Consider the following 16,904-nt stretch of genomic DNA (forward strand, 5'->3'; position numbering starts at 1 on the left):
AATACAACAGGAATGGATTTCATTCAGGTGATCTAATTTACTAACCAAATGAAGAACCAGCATGTGAGTACTCTGAAATTAGAGTCCTGTAGGAAGCAATGTAATGCAGAACCATGAGTTTTCGAAAGCTGCTTTATGTGTGAGAGTATGTACACACTATGTATAATTGCTTACCAAATCTGAAAGTCAGCATTCAGTTTTCCCTTTACTTGACTTTCCTATGCCATTACATAATCAGATGCCCTTTTAGGTAATATTTATCAACTAATTTTCAAGACTCCTTGAAATCATACCCAAATGCTCTTCTGCCTATTTTATTGGCTACTCTGCTTGAGTCAACTTTGCTACACCAGTTTTTAATTCTGACCTCTAAATGTCCCTTTACCTACAAACATTTCCTAGGTGAATGCATGAATCCCATATCATTTAACTTCCTAAACATGGTTCTACCATATAAATTTCTATTTCTGGCCTTTAGATTCCCCCTGTGCTCTATATTCATATTCAGTTGCCTACTTACCATTCTTACTTTAATGCTCATTCAATCATCCAAAACATCAAATGTAAGCCAAAGAACAAATAAAAAGATAGTTTCTCTGAATATATTTTGTCTTCTTTATACTTTTACATTGAAAATTGGACTTACACATAAAACACAGGGTTATCGTTCTTTCCTGTTATTCTCCCCCATCATTTATCAAGAAGCAAATATGATTCAGTCTTTTCAAAATTCATAATTTCACCACTTTCTTGCATTTCCAACACAATCAACCAATTTTGATCACTGACTAGTGCAACTGACTTTTCTTTGTCTACGTTTGCCTTTACATTTCTGCAATTCATTCTCCACACAACAGCAAAAGAAATGCTATACAATGTTTTACATCCTTTTTTTTTTTCCAGTCACACTCAGAATAGATCCAGATTCTTTATATGCTATTCATGGCCACAAATGTCACCTTTACCTACTTCTTGTGTAGCATTTCTTAAGCCCTCCACTTATTGGCAATGTTCTAGATCACAGACATCCCTTTCTTCCTTCTGGCTTGTAATATGCATTGCCATTTGAGTTTTCTGGAACTTCTATCTGGAATTACCCCCATTGAACCTCTTCCCATAATCAGATATCAACATAAATGACACATCCACGAATTGTAGGGTCAAACCATATGCTGTTACTTCATTCTATTTTCCACTATATTCCACGTTATTGTTTTCTGACTTCTGTTTTTGTCACACTTTGTTCTCTATTGGTCACTTCTTTGATTGATCAAATCAGGTGCAGAAATTTGTCATTTATTCAAAATTGAATATCCATCACCAGATTAGTGCTTGTAGATGACAAATGCTCAGTAAATAATTCTGGAGTGAATATTCATATTCATCACTCAGTTACTCATTACATAAGAGACTTTCTTAATAACTCTTGTGGAACAAAACTAGACTTAGTCAAAACTCTAAATAAAATGTAAATATAATTATCTTTTGATTTAAATTAAACCTCTAACTTTTAAAGTGGTGGAAAGCAATAGAAACCTCTATAGCAATTTAATGATACTTTAACATAAATTCAATCTCAAGTGTTCAGCCCATGATAGAGTGAATAATTTTATCTATACCTTCCCCATCTCCATCTGTCTGTAAATCTAGAAATTTAAGTTCTTAATATTGGCCCTGAGACCTTGTGATGTTCATAGAGAAAAAAATATTTTTTATAGATCCTATGACTGGTCTGACATAAGCTAATGTGTTTGGGGATTTAAAAGTGGTTTTCAGTTATTACAAGTAAAACGCATACATTTACAGCATTACTAATATTTTTGTTTCACAAAGTTTTACTATAGATGGCTTATAAATTGTTGACTGTTCTCCTAACCATTTTAACTTCTGTAAAAGGATGTATGAGGTTGTTTTTTACCTTCTAGTCTGAAAAATACCCAGACACTCAGTAGCAGTAACAATTTATCAAAAGGAAACGGTTTTGTGACAAGTCAGTACCCTATGCTGTTGTGGCATCAATACCAAGTTGTGTTGTGCATCTTTATCCAACTGGTAGGTAGGTAGAGACTTGTAGAAATCTCCATTCAGCCAGTTACAGCATAGCCTTTAATAGATTAGAACAATTTTGGATGCAAGTCTACCCACCTTTAAAAATATGTTTTCCTTTATGGAAAGGGAAGTAATTCAAATAAATAAAAATTGCTCACTCAACTTACTTTACCAATTTCACTTAAACATGATTTTCAAAATAATGAAAGAAAAATGTGGCTTTGTTTTCCAAACAGTCCAAAAAACTTGCTAGAAGTTCAGTTTAAAGGATCATTCAAGGTCTCATTCTGAGTGGAAATAAAAAAAAAAAAAGTAGGGGGGAGACTTTGTAAATCATGTAGGTTACAGAACTGAAAAGAAGATCCTTTGAAGAATAGGTCATTGGTTTTGATATTAGAGAATAAGGTATGAGATGCACTTTGAGGCACTGTAACCTAACCAAGCAGCTCACACATAGAGGTTTTCATTAAAAAGTTGCCATTTATCTTATCATGGCGAGTTTATCTTACCATGAGCTGTCACTGAAAGGATAGGGAAATCCTGTGACTTACTACACAGCACAGTAGATATCAAGAAAAGACAGATGGCAACTTTTTAATGACAGCCATTGTTCTCTAGGGCTTATTCACATCTCCAAGTTCAGGAGCAGCCAACATCAATACCAACCTTTGGGAATGAGCTGAAAGGAGACTTTAATAGAGTGAATTCTATAGCAGTATTAGAATCAGAAAATCTTAGGGTAAAATTGATTCTCACACTGAGAAAACTATTGCATGATGATAGATGTTATTTTAATAGCTAATCTCAGCTTTTTAGCAATGTACATTTTAATGATGTTTGTGTACCTTCAGAATATAATTTAATAGTTGCCAGTCTATATTTTTCAGGCATATATTCATGGAAAACTTCTGTCTGTTCCTCATTTTCCTTATCAATAATGTGGGACAAAAAGTAGTGTTCCCAACTCATGGGATTTTATTTAGGACTCCAGAAGATTAAAAAATAGAACAGTGTTATTGTTATTAATATTAACTAATGAAATCCAGTCTTTGATATTTCATTCAGCACATCAAACCATAACTCTCTAATGCAGAAAATCAGTTCTAAGGCTGTCCTGCAAACAAAAAGAGACAAAATTTTATTCTTAATTCAGTTAGTGAAACACTACACTCCCATAAATTCCTAGTCTTCAATGAATCACAGGATTTCCAGGCGTTCTTTTCTTACTCCACAATCTCCCTAGGTGGGCTAGCTCATGGTAATCTCTCTTACTTGGCTAAGCAAACTTATTACCCATTTCACATATTTTGTTCTGTCTTCACACGTTGTATTTTATTGTTTTGCATTCAAGTCTTTCTCATACACATTGTTTATAGGCAACTAAAGCAAACTAGCCTAGTGTGAGGCAAAAAAATTAAAACTCATTAATGATAGTTTACCTTCAATAATATGAATTAATTTAAGTAAACCAAATCTGTAATACCATAATTATATTTTTCCCAAAGTCCCGAAACCAAATAGTGCACTGAGAAGAGAAAATATTAAACTAAAAAATCATGGAGCCTGGATTTTAAAACATGCTTTATTAAAAAACACACTTATCTTCTCTGAACCTCAGAAGAGTAACAAAACTGAACAGGTGAACTTAATATCCATTCCAGATTGAATTTTACTGAACACTATTTTACTAAATTTGGTGATGTTTGGAATGTATTCACTCATTAATTTCAATGTATTTTTTATAAGACTGGTTCCACATATGTTCTAACCACACGCATGACACTGACCACACTTCCCACAAATGGAAACAAAGGAAAAACAAACTGCATATGGCCATCAATTGTTTTAATTTGAAGCAGAATAATATTAAAAATAATGAAAACCTGAAATTCATTTTGTTAGATTGCTTTAAATTCCTTTCCATGTTGAACATTTTCCTCTTTTTCTCCATTTATCAGATGCTTAAAAATGCTGAAGAAAGAAGTTAACTAATTGTCCATTAGATACCATGGATCTTTCATCTATTTAAGGATGTCTCCTTGATAAAGCTCCTCTCATTAGACAGAGCTGTGAGGTGTGCTGTGCACTTGCAGATGGGATCCTGACTTCTGCAGCAATGGGCACTTAAGCTCCAGGAAGCTCTGTTTAGACAGCAAAGTTTTAATAGAGCCAGTCCACATCCAACCCCTCACTCTTGTCTAAGTACCTGCTGGTGATGATCACTTTGTTTCCTGCTGCTCTAAGTGGAGTCATTAAAATAAATGCAACGTTCAGCATGATTAGGAGAGGGTAGACACTTCTTCTTCATCAAAAGGTCAGCTTCATCAAACGTTTTACCGGTACACCATCCTAAATTTCATTTTACAATAAAGACAGATAACCATTGTCATTAAAGGATCCTAAGAGATCAGTGTGTTTCTTTGTGTCTGCTGGAAATTGGAGGTCCGGGGAGAAGAATAAACAAAAATTTTAGAGAACTAATGGTCTTTACTACTTTTTTTTTTTTAAAAAAAGATGTAAGCAAACTTCAAAAAGTTCAGGGAAAAGATAATTAAAAGATAAGTTTGTATTGGCACAGCAAATTTTGAGATCCATGTGTAAAGAGATCTTCAAAAATTTCATGAAAATGCATGAAATTACAATTTAAGATGTTAGGTTTACACATAGATTTCCAGTTAATCACAGATATTTTTCAAGTGGTTACAGAAATTGAGCTGTTACTTCCTGAAGGATGTATCAGATATCAAAATGCTGGTTATATGATATCTACTTCAGGATTCTGAAACCTGTCTGGCAAAGAGGAGGTAAATACATAAAAAGGATGAAATTTGTGTTCAGGTATGAAACAAAAGAAACTGTAAACCATCAGTGTTAGGTACTATATTTAATAAGTCAAGTACAAAAATACAACATAAATATTATATTCGCAATACATAGTCCAGGTATGCAAGAGATTATGATTATGTAGAGTCATATCCCGTATGGAATTTTGGAATTGAAATTATTTTTGGAGAAACAGGAGAGAATGATTGCATGAAAAAATGCAGTGAACAGCAGATGAACAAACTTCTTTCACTCAGGGAGGAGAACGCCAACAATCATCTAGAAATAGCCCTAACTTTTTATCTAGCTCCTGAAGGATTTTATCATTTTATTACCCACATGGTCTCCATGCCCATCTGTTTTATTTTTCCTTATTTCAATTGTATATTTATAAAATTGCACCCTCCACTTTCAATAGCCTCAGGGTACAAGTACCAATAAAATTCCCATTGATTAAAGTATTAAAATACATGAAAAGGAACAATAGCCAGCAGCAATAATGATTAAACACATTAAGTATCAAACAAAACAAAATTGTATTAAAAACAACAACCTCCTCAAATCTATCCCTTAAAATGGAACAGGTCAACTTTAGAATGTAGGAAAGATTTAGTGAATTGTAAACTATTCACTACAATTATGATGGTAAAATATAGTAAAAATTTCATATTCTTGGTAGACTTACTTTCTGCAGGACGTTTTTTCACCACTCAGGCATTGGATGGGGAAATCACAAGTAATGTTTTAACTGCTGCACTGAACATACAGTCTGTGGCACATGTCTCAAGCTTTTATTGAAACAAGAGAGACATAATTGTACCCGGTTTGTGTTCACACTTCAAAAGACTTGACCAGATGCTGGCAAGTCACTTTTCCACCTAGAACTATAAGCACAATCCTAAAAAGGACTCCAAAGAACACGGGTTTTACTTCATTTTAGGCTTTTATTTCCAGTTTAAAATCCAGAGCACTATTCTTTTAAAAATTCATTTATTTATTTGGAAGGCAGACAGAAGGAGAGAGGGAGAGAGATCATCCATCTGCTGGTTCATTCTCTAGATGGCTGCAAAGTCGGGGACTGGGCCAGGTCAAAGCTGGGAGCTTAGAACTCCGTCCCAGTCTCCCAGATGAGTGGCAGGGGCCCAAGTACTCAGGGCCACTTGTGTTCATAAGAGATGCCAGTGTCACAGGTGGCAGCTTAACCCACTGAGCCACTATGCCAACCCCATACAGGACTTTATTCTTTTAAAATATCTGTTTATTTATTTGAGGGTGTATTTGTATATTTGAAACTCAGAATTACAGACAGAAACAGAGAGAGAGAAAGAGAGAGAGAGAGAGAAATATTCTATCTACTGGTTCAGTCTCCAAGTGACTGCAACAACCAGCACTGGCCATGCTGAAGCCAGGATCCAGGAGCTTCATCTGGGTTTTCCATTTTAGTGTAATGACCCAGGAACTTTGGCCATCCTCCACTGCTTTCCCAGGTGAATTAGCAGGGAGCTGGGTAAGAAATGGAACAGCCGGGACTCAAACTGGCTCCCATATGGGATGCAGGCATTGCAGACAGCAGCTCACAGTACTCACTGAGTCACAGTGCTGCCCCACCTCCCTTTTAAGATTTGTTCATTTATTTGAAAGGCAGAATTACACAGATAGAGGGAGATACATACACATAGAGATCTTCCACCCACTGGTTTATTCCCCAAATGGCTCCAATGGCTGGGACTGTAACAGGCTGAATTCAGGATTCTGAAACTCCATCTGGGTCTTGTTATTGTGGCTTCAAAAAGTCTGTTTTAGGCACTTAGCAGACACTCACGTGTACAAACACAACCATAGCCTCTTACCTCAGAATGCACTGGATGTGACATCTGGGTTCTCATTTTCTTGAAAGGAGTAAACAGCACTGTGCCTCACTGTCATTGCATGAATATGGTAAAGCAATAACGCCACAGAAATCAGACCCACTATTGGTACTACCCACCCACAACAGTAACAGTAGCACTAAAATGAGGTTGATGATACACATGCCATTTCATCATCAGAGCAGTGGACTGGTTTCTTTCTTTACTGGGCACTGATAAGAAGTTTGCCATACTTCTGCATGTTATGGAACAGTACAAAGACAGGCTGTCCTAAGAATGGCCTACCTACAAATGACACTACAAACTCAGTCACACCTCTAATGGAGAAATATCTTATGATTAAACTAATCCATATTTTATATAATTCTATGACCTAGACCAAATCTGATAGCAAGATTATATATGATAAATATACCATTATACATATGGGAGATCTTTTTAATACTGCTAGTTCTTAAAGGATGGACATAGGAAACATTGCTATTAAAGCAGAGATGTCAGACATCTGTGAATTCAAAACTCATCTACATGGAGGTGAAGAAGCACTTGTGAATAAAAAGATAGTTCTTATCAAGTATAGATTGGGAAGAACTCAAAGACAGCAGAGGCCCTAATGACAATTAAGTACAATTTGGGGGAAAACTATACCTTTGGATTCTTATTTCTCACCTCTGAAGTCGTAAAACAAAAGGTTCCACCAATGATCTTTAGGGATGTAGGTAGCCAAAGACCTTTAGACTAAACCCTTGGGATAGTGCATTATAAAATGTCTTGGTCCTTTAATGAAAAATAGTTCCCTCAGAGAGACTACTTGTAGTGATAAAACAGCTCTTAAATTCAGTACAATGAGAAGCTATGTGTAAAGAAATTTACATGGAACAGATGAAAGAGAAATGGAATCAAAAATACAATTAGTTACTCCATTCTATTTGTGTTGTTAGAAAGATCAACCATCAGTAAGTAGCCCTATCAATCATTCCACACGTACATTGAGAATGACAATAAAATTTGCACCTCCTCATAATGGCTTGCCTTGCCCAGTCCTTAAGAAATGAAGTCAACTCACAACGAAGTATAAAACTGAATGTATTTGTCTCCCTCAACTGCAGCTTGAGACAAATTTTCTTTTTTCTTTTTTTTCTTTTTCTTTTTTTGACAGGCAGAGTGGACAGTGAGAGAGAGAGAGAGGGAAAGGTCTTCCTTTGCCATTGGTTCACCCTCTAATGGCCGCCGCGGCTGGTGTGCTGCGGCCGGCGCACTGCGCTGATCCAAAGGCAGGAGCCAGGTACTTATCCTGATCTCCCATGCGGATGCGGGGCCCAAGGACTTGGGCCATCCTCCACTGCACTCCCTGGCCACAGCAGAGAGCTGGCCTGGAAGAGGGGCAACCGGGACAGAATCTGGTGCCCCGACCGGGACTAGAACCCCGTGTGCAGGCGCCGCAAGGTGGAAGATTAGCCTAGTGAGCCGCGGCGCCGGCGAGACAAATTTTCTTAACACCCCCACACATGTGCAGCATATTCACATGTTTGTCTCTATTGGTCTGTATTACACTTCAGAACTGAATTATTTGTTATTTTTTTCCACTTTTCTTACTCTCCCAAAGTCATATGAGAAAATGAGTGACCACGGGTATTGGGCTAAAAAACATACTATTATACATGCATAAAAATATGTATTGCAAGCATTTGTACAAATGTGCAGCTACTTTGTTCCCAGCTAAATTAAATTGAGATGTCAATGTGTCGAGAGAGGAATGTGTGTGTATGTGAATTCATCTGAACGTTTTTGGAAATCCTTAAATAAATTGTTTATGAAGCAGCGACTAGTTACCTTCCTGTGATCATGTCAAGTTTTTCTTGAGGCAAAGCTCTCAAAGGTGGGGTGAGGGGAACTGATCTTCCTGATGAAATATGCTACACTGAACAAATCCAAGAAACTTTGGAAAAGATTATATACTACTGACAGCCCAAATGTGATAAGTATATCAAGATTTAGTGTCCCTTTATTAGTTTCTCTTACAAGAGAACACCACAGCTGCCAAAACTGAATCATTACCCTCATTTTTCCTGATACAATCAGTATGAAAATGGTGACTACTTGGATATTGCCTCAATGTGAGCTTTTCTAACTGAATAAGGTGAGATCAACCTTATTGTATCGTTCACTGATTAGAGTTCTGATTAATGCTGCTTCTTTTATTTTCATTCCCCTGGTTGAGATAATGCATGCGCTCCTGAATTACTGGGCCTAGCACCTGTCTCAGAATCAGACCCTTTCTAATATGTTTGCTCAGAGTATGGAGAAGCTGTGAGCTTCAAGGAAAGTTTGATTTCTGCCAGTTTGCCCTTTCATCTCTCTTTTATTTCCCACAAATTTAGACTCAAAAATGCCACAAATTTGTGCAATGTGTTTATTTAATTATGTTAAAACATGTCTTGGCCAAAACAGCATTGGGGCAGTAGCTCTAAACACCTTACATTTCCTACTGTAACATATTTGAAGAAAGAAGGAGGAAAACATTGAAAATTCATCACCCCTAAAAAATTCAACTGACAGGAAATCTTTTGCTATTACCTGAAAAAGATTTGCCATTATGTATAAAGACAGTTGAGCTGGGTTGAGAAAATAATAGGTGGCTCTACTGTTGTTCACTTCCTAAGAAAAGCAGCCCGGTCCTCTGGAAATAAAATGGGAAGACAGTATCTCCACCCCCATAGTAGTAGGAAATGTAACAGAGAACAAAGCTGCTTTGTGTCTGCTGCAAGAACACTACTTTTTCTTAAATGAATAGATTATTGTCCTAAGAGCCACAACATTGCTGCTTCTCTTATGCCCAATATAATCCTGCACTTACTTGAAAAAGAATAAGAAGCAGAGCAGAAGTGCAGGTTCAGTGGTGCAGAGGATGTGTCATGGAAGGTTCACTTTTCATACATAAGATTCTGAAATACTTTTTCTAAGGCAAGCATCCTATGACTGAAAAGAAATACACAAAAGTATAACAAAAAAAGTACAATTCAATTTATTTTCTTATATTAACTATGGCCTTACGTCACTATGTTTATAAATAAAGATTTACTAGAATAATGTCACACTCATTTCTTTGTGTATTGTCTATTACTGTGTCCATATGATAACAGCTCAATTGAGTAACTGATATAAAGGCAGTCTGGCCTTCCAAACCTCCTATCTTACCATTTACAGAAAAATTTTGCCAGTTACCTCTTTTTATGTAGTTAAGTTACCCAGCATTGATTCTAGCTTCAGGATGTTTAGAGCTTAGGACTTCTCCCTCTTCTCCACACTCTTTCTCCCTCTCCTTCCCCCATCTCCCAGCACTGGATTCTAATGTTTTAACATTTCTCCCAGAATGGCATTCTGTAAATGGCGATTGATAATTGTCAACAGTAATTGAAGATTCATACTATCACCTTAGCAAAACTTGAGAAAGCAAAACTTTGTTCAGTTATGTCTATGGGGGTTTCTGATCTAATACAGCTGATGTCCCCCACCTTGAACTATTTATTGAGAACAGTGAGATCACATAGGGACAATAATCAGATCTTCATTATTCTCTGGTTAAGGACATGGGGAAAGGTAAAGCTAATTTAAATCTCATGTCCTAAAAATGATGATGATTTCTTTAAAAGTCTATTCATTCATTTGAAAGGCAGAGAGACAGAGACAGAGAGCCTCCATCTGCTGATTCACTTTCCAAATGCCCGCAAAGACTGGAGCTGAGCCAGGCTGCATCAGGACCAACAGCAGAAGGCTAGGTCTCTCACATGCATGGCACGGACCCAATTACTTGAGTCATCACCACTGGGAACATTGTTATAATAGACTTGAATATAGTGTTAATTGGAGTTGGAAATTAGATTAAAAAGTGTATATTGTAAATCCTAGGAAAATCAATACATTTAAAAATGAATTTACTTGAATAGCAGAGAGAAAGACAAATAGTTAGCATGCATCTGTTGCTTCATTCTCCAAATGCCTACCTGCAGCCAAAGCTGGGAGCTGAGCACTCAATCCAGATCTCCCACACAGGTGACAGGAATCCAAGTACTTCAATTACCATTGATGCTACCCAGGATCTGTGTTAGCAGGTAGTCAGGGTCCGAAATCAAACCCAAGTATTATGATGTGGGGCATGGTTGTCTTAGCTATCAGGGTGACTGCCTTCTTTAAACATGAGTAACATTGATTCATGATAAAGTGGTAGAGCAAGGAAAGTGAAGTATGCTCAAAGCACATTACACATGCTCTTCCAAATAAAACTTCAGTCTATGGATTGGGGAAAAGGGTCCTTAAATATGTTTGATGAAGGATTTCATCAGAATATATTGAGAACTTCAACAGGGCATTAAAGAGAGAAAAATGAGAAACATTTTTGAAATTCATATAAGAAGGCAAAGTAATAGCCAACAAGTACATTTTACAGGAATGCTTATAGTCCTTGTCTATATTCTTGACAAACAGTGGTTTATATACTTAACTACTGTTGAATTCTTTATGGAATGGAGGGTTAAGCTTATGATTGTAAAGAAAATTGAAAGTATGTCATTGTAAAAATTAAAAGAAAAATAGGAAAGGAAGGGAATGGAGGATAGGAGGGAGGATGAAGGGAAGGTATAGTGGGAAGTATCATTGTGCTTTTAAAATTCTATCTATGAGATAAAAGTGTTATTGCAAAATTAAAGGAAAAGAGGAAAGAAGGAGCAGGGGTTTGATGAAGGGAACAAGGGGAATAATTATGGTTATCTTCATAGAATTGTATCTGTGAAATACATGAAACATGTTCTCTTTATATTAATAAAAATTTTAAAAAGGAAGTTGTTATTGTTAGGTATCAGAAAAGAGTAAATTCAAATTATAGTAAGATACCACTTCAAACCCCCTAGACTTTGGAAATACTCCAATTTCTGATTCAAATATCATTGAGGAAATAGAATGACCACACAATCTCCTCTTTTTTTTTTTTTTAGTTGGAATTACAAATGTTGCAAACATTTTGGAAGTAAACAAGGTTTATTGCTTTTTTGTTTTTAAAGTTCTGCATAAAATTGTTACCTATATTCTTGAATAATGAGGAAATAAAAATATGTATCCTAAAATAAACGTTATTCTGGTAACTATAAACTGGGAAATATTTAAATGCTCAACAAAAATGGAAGAAAACAAAATTACGTCATATCTCAACCTGGAATATTCCTCAACAGTTGAAAACTAAAGAATGAACTGCTGGTAAATGCAACTATACATAGAATGTCAAATTTTATCTCTGACAAAAGAAATAAGACTCAGTTTATATGAAATCTTTAGGTAAAGAAGATGACTCAATTTATATGAAGTCTAAGACTTGAAATTGACATAAATCAGAATACTGGTTGAGACATGGAAACTGCCTTATAAAATTGTTCAACGAAACATGTGGATTAATAGAAATTTTCATGTTTATGTGTTTGTCAAACTCACCAAACACTGTCCTTAAAATCCACTAATTTTAAATTGCACAAATTTCCAATAGTTTATGAAACACATATGAATAATAAATTAAAATTAAATAAAATAACATTTACACCTGATGATTATCTTTTTAAATGAGAGCATGCCACACTACAATATGAAGCTGCCTACTTTAAAATTCTGTGTTCATCTTGTTATAACTATGTCCAAATTATTCACTTTTCTTCAGCAAAATTATTTATCATCTCCACAATGGAACTAATGAAAGAATTCATATATACGAAGCACAACAGAATCAATGATAAAGTCAGAACAAAATGGACAATAACCGTTTGTATTTTTAAATGACTTGTAGAAAAGATTTATTAAAAGGCAGAACAACAGAGAGAGAGGGAGTGACAGATAATGTGATCTTCCATCTGCTGATTCATTCTCCAAATTCCTGTAACAGTCAGGATTGGGTAAAGCCAAAGCCTAGAATTCCATCCAGATCTCCCACATGGGTTGTCAAGAACCCAATAACTTGCCATCATCTGTTGTCTCTCAGGAAGATGAATCGAAGGGGAGGAGAAAATTAAACCCAGGCACCCATAGCAGGCATCCCAAATGGTGGAATAACCCATTGCACCACAATGCTAAATCTTCAAGTGATTTTCTTTTTAAAGCTTTCATTTTTGAGATAGCATATTTTCAGTTTACATTAATGTGCCATTAAATAAAGAGTTCAACAAATAAAAAGGAAAAAAAAAAAAACAAAAAAACAAGAACAAAGGCAAAAGGGTGATTAAACAACAACCAAATGAAATGATGTCAACTTTACCAATATGCAATAAACTTAGATAGTCACAGATCATCAAAACAATAGTAAAGGATAACCATTAAGTGACTTTTTAAACTAAATTGAAAATAAAAGTATAATCAAAATGAATTGGGTTTTGCCAAAATACATTGATAGGCCCATGGAGCTTTCATTAGCAAACAGAAACAGAAAAAATACTGAAATACACATAGTCTAATACATAGGAAATATGAAATCATTAATGAAAATGTAAAGTAAAAACACAGAATGTGTAAATTTAATTTAAAAACCTTCTGTTTAAAACAAAATTTCTCACAACTAAAACACTTCTAACTAAGAATAAGAAAAATTCATCCACAAAATGTTTACACTTTATCCTGTATTTCTTGAAAAATTGATAAAGTTTTTGAAATTTATGAGTTTCACATACCAGGGGACTCCAATTCAATCCCATCAAGGTGGCATGTACCAATGGCATCTCACTAGTCCAAGTGATCAATTTCAGTTCACAATTGATCATAATGAAAGGACAAAGAGTCAAAGGGATCACATAAACAAGTCTAGTGCCTGCTAATACTAACCGATAGAATGAATAATGGGGAGAGTGATCCAACATGGGAAGCAAGATACACAGCAGACTCATAGAATGGCAGATGTCCTAAACAGTTCTCTGGCCTCAGAATCGGCCCTAAAGGCATTCGGATCTGGCTGAAAAGCCCATGAGAGTATTTCAGGCATGGAAAGCCAAGACACTCTGGCAAAAAACAAAAACAAACAAACAAACAAAAAACCCAAACAAAACAAAACAAAAAAAACACCAAACAAACAAACAAAAAACCTAAATGAAAGATCGCGAGTGAGATCCCAGTGGAAGAACAGGTCTTCAAAGAAGGAGGTACCTTTCTCTGAAGGGAGGAGAGAACTTCCACTTTGACTATGACCTTGTCTAAGTAAGATAAGAGTCAGAGAACTCAAAAGGCTTCCATAGCCTTGGAAACTCATGACTGGAGCATAGGGAGATTACTGATGCCATAAACAGGAGTGTCAATTTGTAAAGTCAACAACAGGAGTCACTGTGCACTTACTCCTCATGTAGGATCTCTGTCCTTAATGTGCTGTACATTGAGATTTAATGCTATAACGAGTACTCAAACAGTATTTTTCACTTTGTGTTTTTATGTGGGTGCAAACTGTGGAAATATTTACTTAATGTATACTAAACCGATCTTCTGTATATATAGAAAATTGAAAATGAATCGTGATATGAATGGAAGGGGAGAGAGAGCGGGAAAGGGGAGGGTTGCGGGTGGGAGGGAAGTCATCAGGGTGTGGGGGGAAGCCAATGTAGTCCATAAGCTGTACTTTGGAAATCTATATTCATTAAATAAAAGTTAAAAAAAAGAAATTTATGAGTTTTTGATTAATATAAATTGCCATATGCAGTGAAAAAGATAAATAATGCATAAATATTAAAAGATGTAGACAAACATGGTAAATTTAGCTTTCCAGAAAGATTATAGTTTATCACTGTGTTATTTAAAATAATCAAATTGGAAATGATTTCCTTATAATGTAATTTCTTTGAAAACATAAGAAAATCTCAAAAATCTGCAATTAATTATTGAAATTACTTTACATAGATAGCAATCACTCCTAGCTTCATTCTTTATGTATATGTATTAAACATATTTAATAAAATACTTGAATAATTTTAACAATGTAGCAAGTCATTCTAAAGAAATAATCTTTATCCCATGATTGCTTGAAAATATTACACTAGAAAATCTAAAATCATTTTTACAATAATGGTAACTAAAATACAAATACTTTAATAATATATACATACTTATTTCATGTTTAACAATGACCATACAATATAAGAATTCTCAATATATTTGTACTCATCTTGGTTGTAAGAACTTTTTCAAGAAGCTGTGATTCAATGAGACAGGTATAGCATTAAAGATTGTTATTGATAGAAAGCCATAAAATTATCATTACAAAAAAATGTCTAAATTATATAAGCAGAAAATTACATAATGTATATAGAGATAAGCTTTAAATTAAAAATATATGGAATTTAAAGCAGTGGACATAATGAAATAAGAGTGATAGTGAGGAAAGGGGAGTTCAATTTGATGTATTGGTTTTTAAAAATTATATAAAAATATTTATCAAATTATTATTTGAAAACTAATAATGTGATTAAATTTTATCTCTAGATATTTAGATGATTAAATAAGTTACATTAAATAAAATGACAACACAATCACATTTTAAGGTACAATAAAATAAATTGCTCTTTAGAAATTGATTCTTGGCCTTTTGGCTAAGATCAAGTGCAGAAATAGGTGTGTCTGTGTGCAGCATCATATGCAATAAAGATAATAACCACTACAAATAAAAAGTAGAATTAGAAAAATAAGGAAGTATTTGAAAAATGAATCAAATTAGAGGTTTATCTCATACCATATTAGAAAAAAATGCTGTTGCAGGTGGAGACTTAACCCACTAAGCCACAGTAGCATTGTTAAGCTGCAGCTTGTTATATTAGCAACGTATCTGGGCACCGGGTAATGTTCTGGCTGCTCCACTTCTGACCCAGCTCCCTGATAATCCACCTGGAAAAGCAGCAAAAGATGACTCAAGTCCTTGGGGTCTCTGTGCCCAAGTGGAAATCTGGGGCAAAGTTCCTGGCTCCTGGCTTCAGCCTGGCCCAGCCCCAGCTGATGTGGCCATTTGGGGAGTGAACATATCTCATTCTTTATCTCCTCTCTCTCTCTGTCTCTCTCCCCCCTCCTCTCACTGTTTACAGTGAAGATTCTACAGAAAGTAGAGCGACACTGTGAGGTAGCATGGAAAGAGCAGATGTGCAGCAGTGAGTGGGGACACCACACGCGATTTTTACAGCCGGGAGATGGAGGAGATGCCTGCTTTGGAGAGTTAGGTGAGAGCAGACTGCAGCAGCCCATGCCACTGGTGTTATTGCCTGAGGGAGAACTTTGAGGACCACATTTACTTTGAGGAGGCAGGAGTACCCACAAAATCCAGTGAATAAAAAGCACATTTCTTTCTCCCCACCCCCTACCAAGAATGCCCAACAACTAGCAGGGAAACGGTGCCATCTGGACACAAGAAGAGATTGCAATGGCTCTCTCTCATAGAATTACAGATAGACACGATCAGAAAAGATCTTGACCATGACACACTGTAGTCAAACTTTCAACAGTAAAACATATAGAAAAGATCCTAAAATACACATGAGAGAAATGCCAGATTATCTTCAGAGGATCTCTAATTAAACTGACAGCTGATTTCTCATCAAAACCTTAGAGACTTAGAGAGAATGGAGAGATATAGTCCAAGTCTTAAAAGAAAAAAAAAAAACTGTCAATCCATAATACTGTACCCTACAAGCTCTAATTTATGAATGAATATGAAATAAATACTTTTCATAACAAAAAGTAACTTATAAATTTGTCACCACTCATCTAGCCTTACAAATGATGCTTAAGGAGTGCTACACACAGAAACACAGAAAGATAGTCATCACTATGAAAGAACGTGTTGGCAGAAATTTTCCTGGTAAAAATGAAAATACAAAGGAAATACAAACAAACAATAGGCATATTTAAGGAAAAAGGGCAGGGCAAGGTCATTATTAATCAATAGTAACCTTAAATATAAATCCTTAAATTCTCCAATTAAAAGATGTAGACAGGTTGAATGCATTAAGAAACAAGACACATCCATTTGCTGCCTACAAGAAACATACTGCATCAACAAAAATACCCTCAAGCTGAAAGTGATAGGATGAAAAAAAAAAAAAAAATTCCACGCTAATGGAAAGCAAAATGAGCAGGTGTGGCCATTCTAATATCAGACAGAATAGA

Source organism: Oryctolagus cuniculus, chromosome 10, assembly GCF_051225735.1.
Source record: "Oryctolagus cuniculus isolate XC-2025 breed Fujian yellow rabbit chromosome 10, ASM5122573v1, whole genome shotgun sequence".
NCBI classification, from domain to species: domain Eukaryota; kingdom Metazoa; phylum Chordata; class Mammalia; order Lagomorpha; family Leporidae; genus Oryctolagus; species Oryctolagus cuniculus.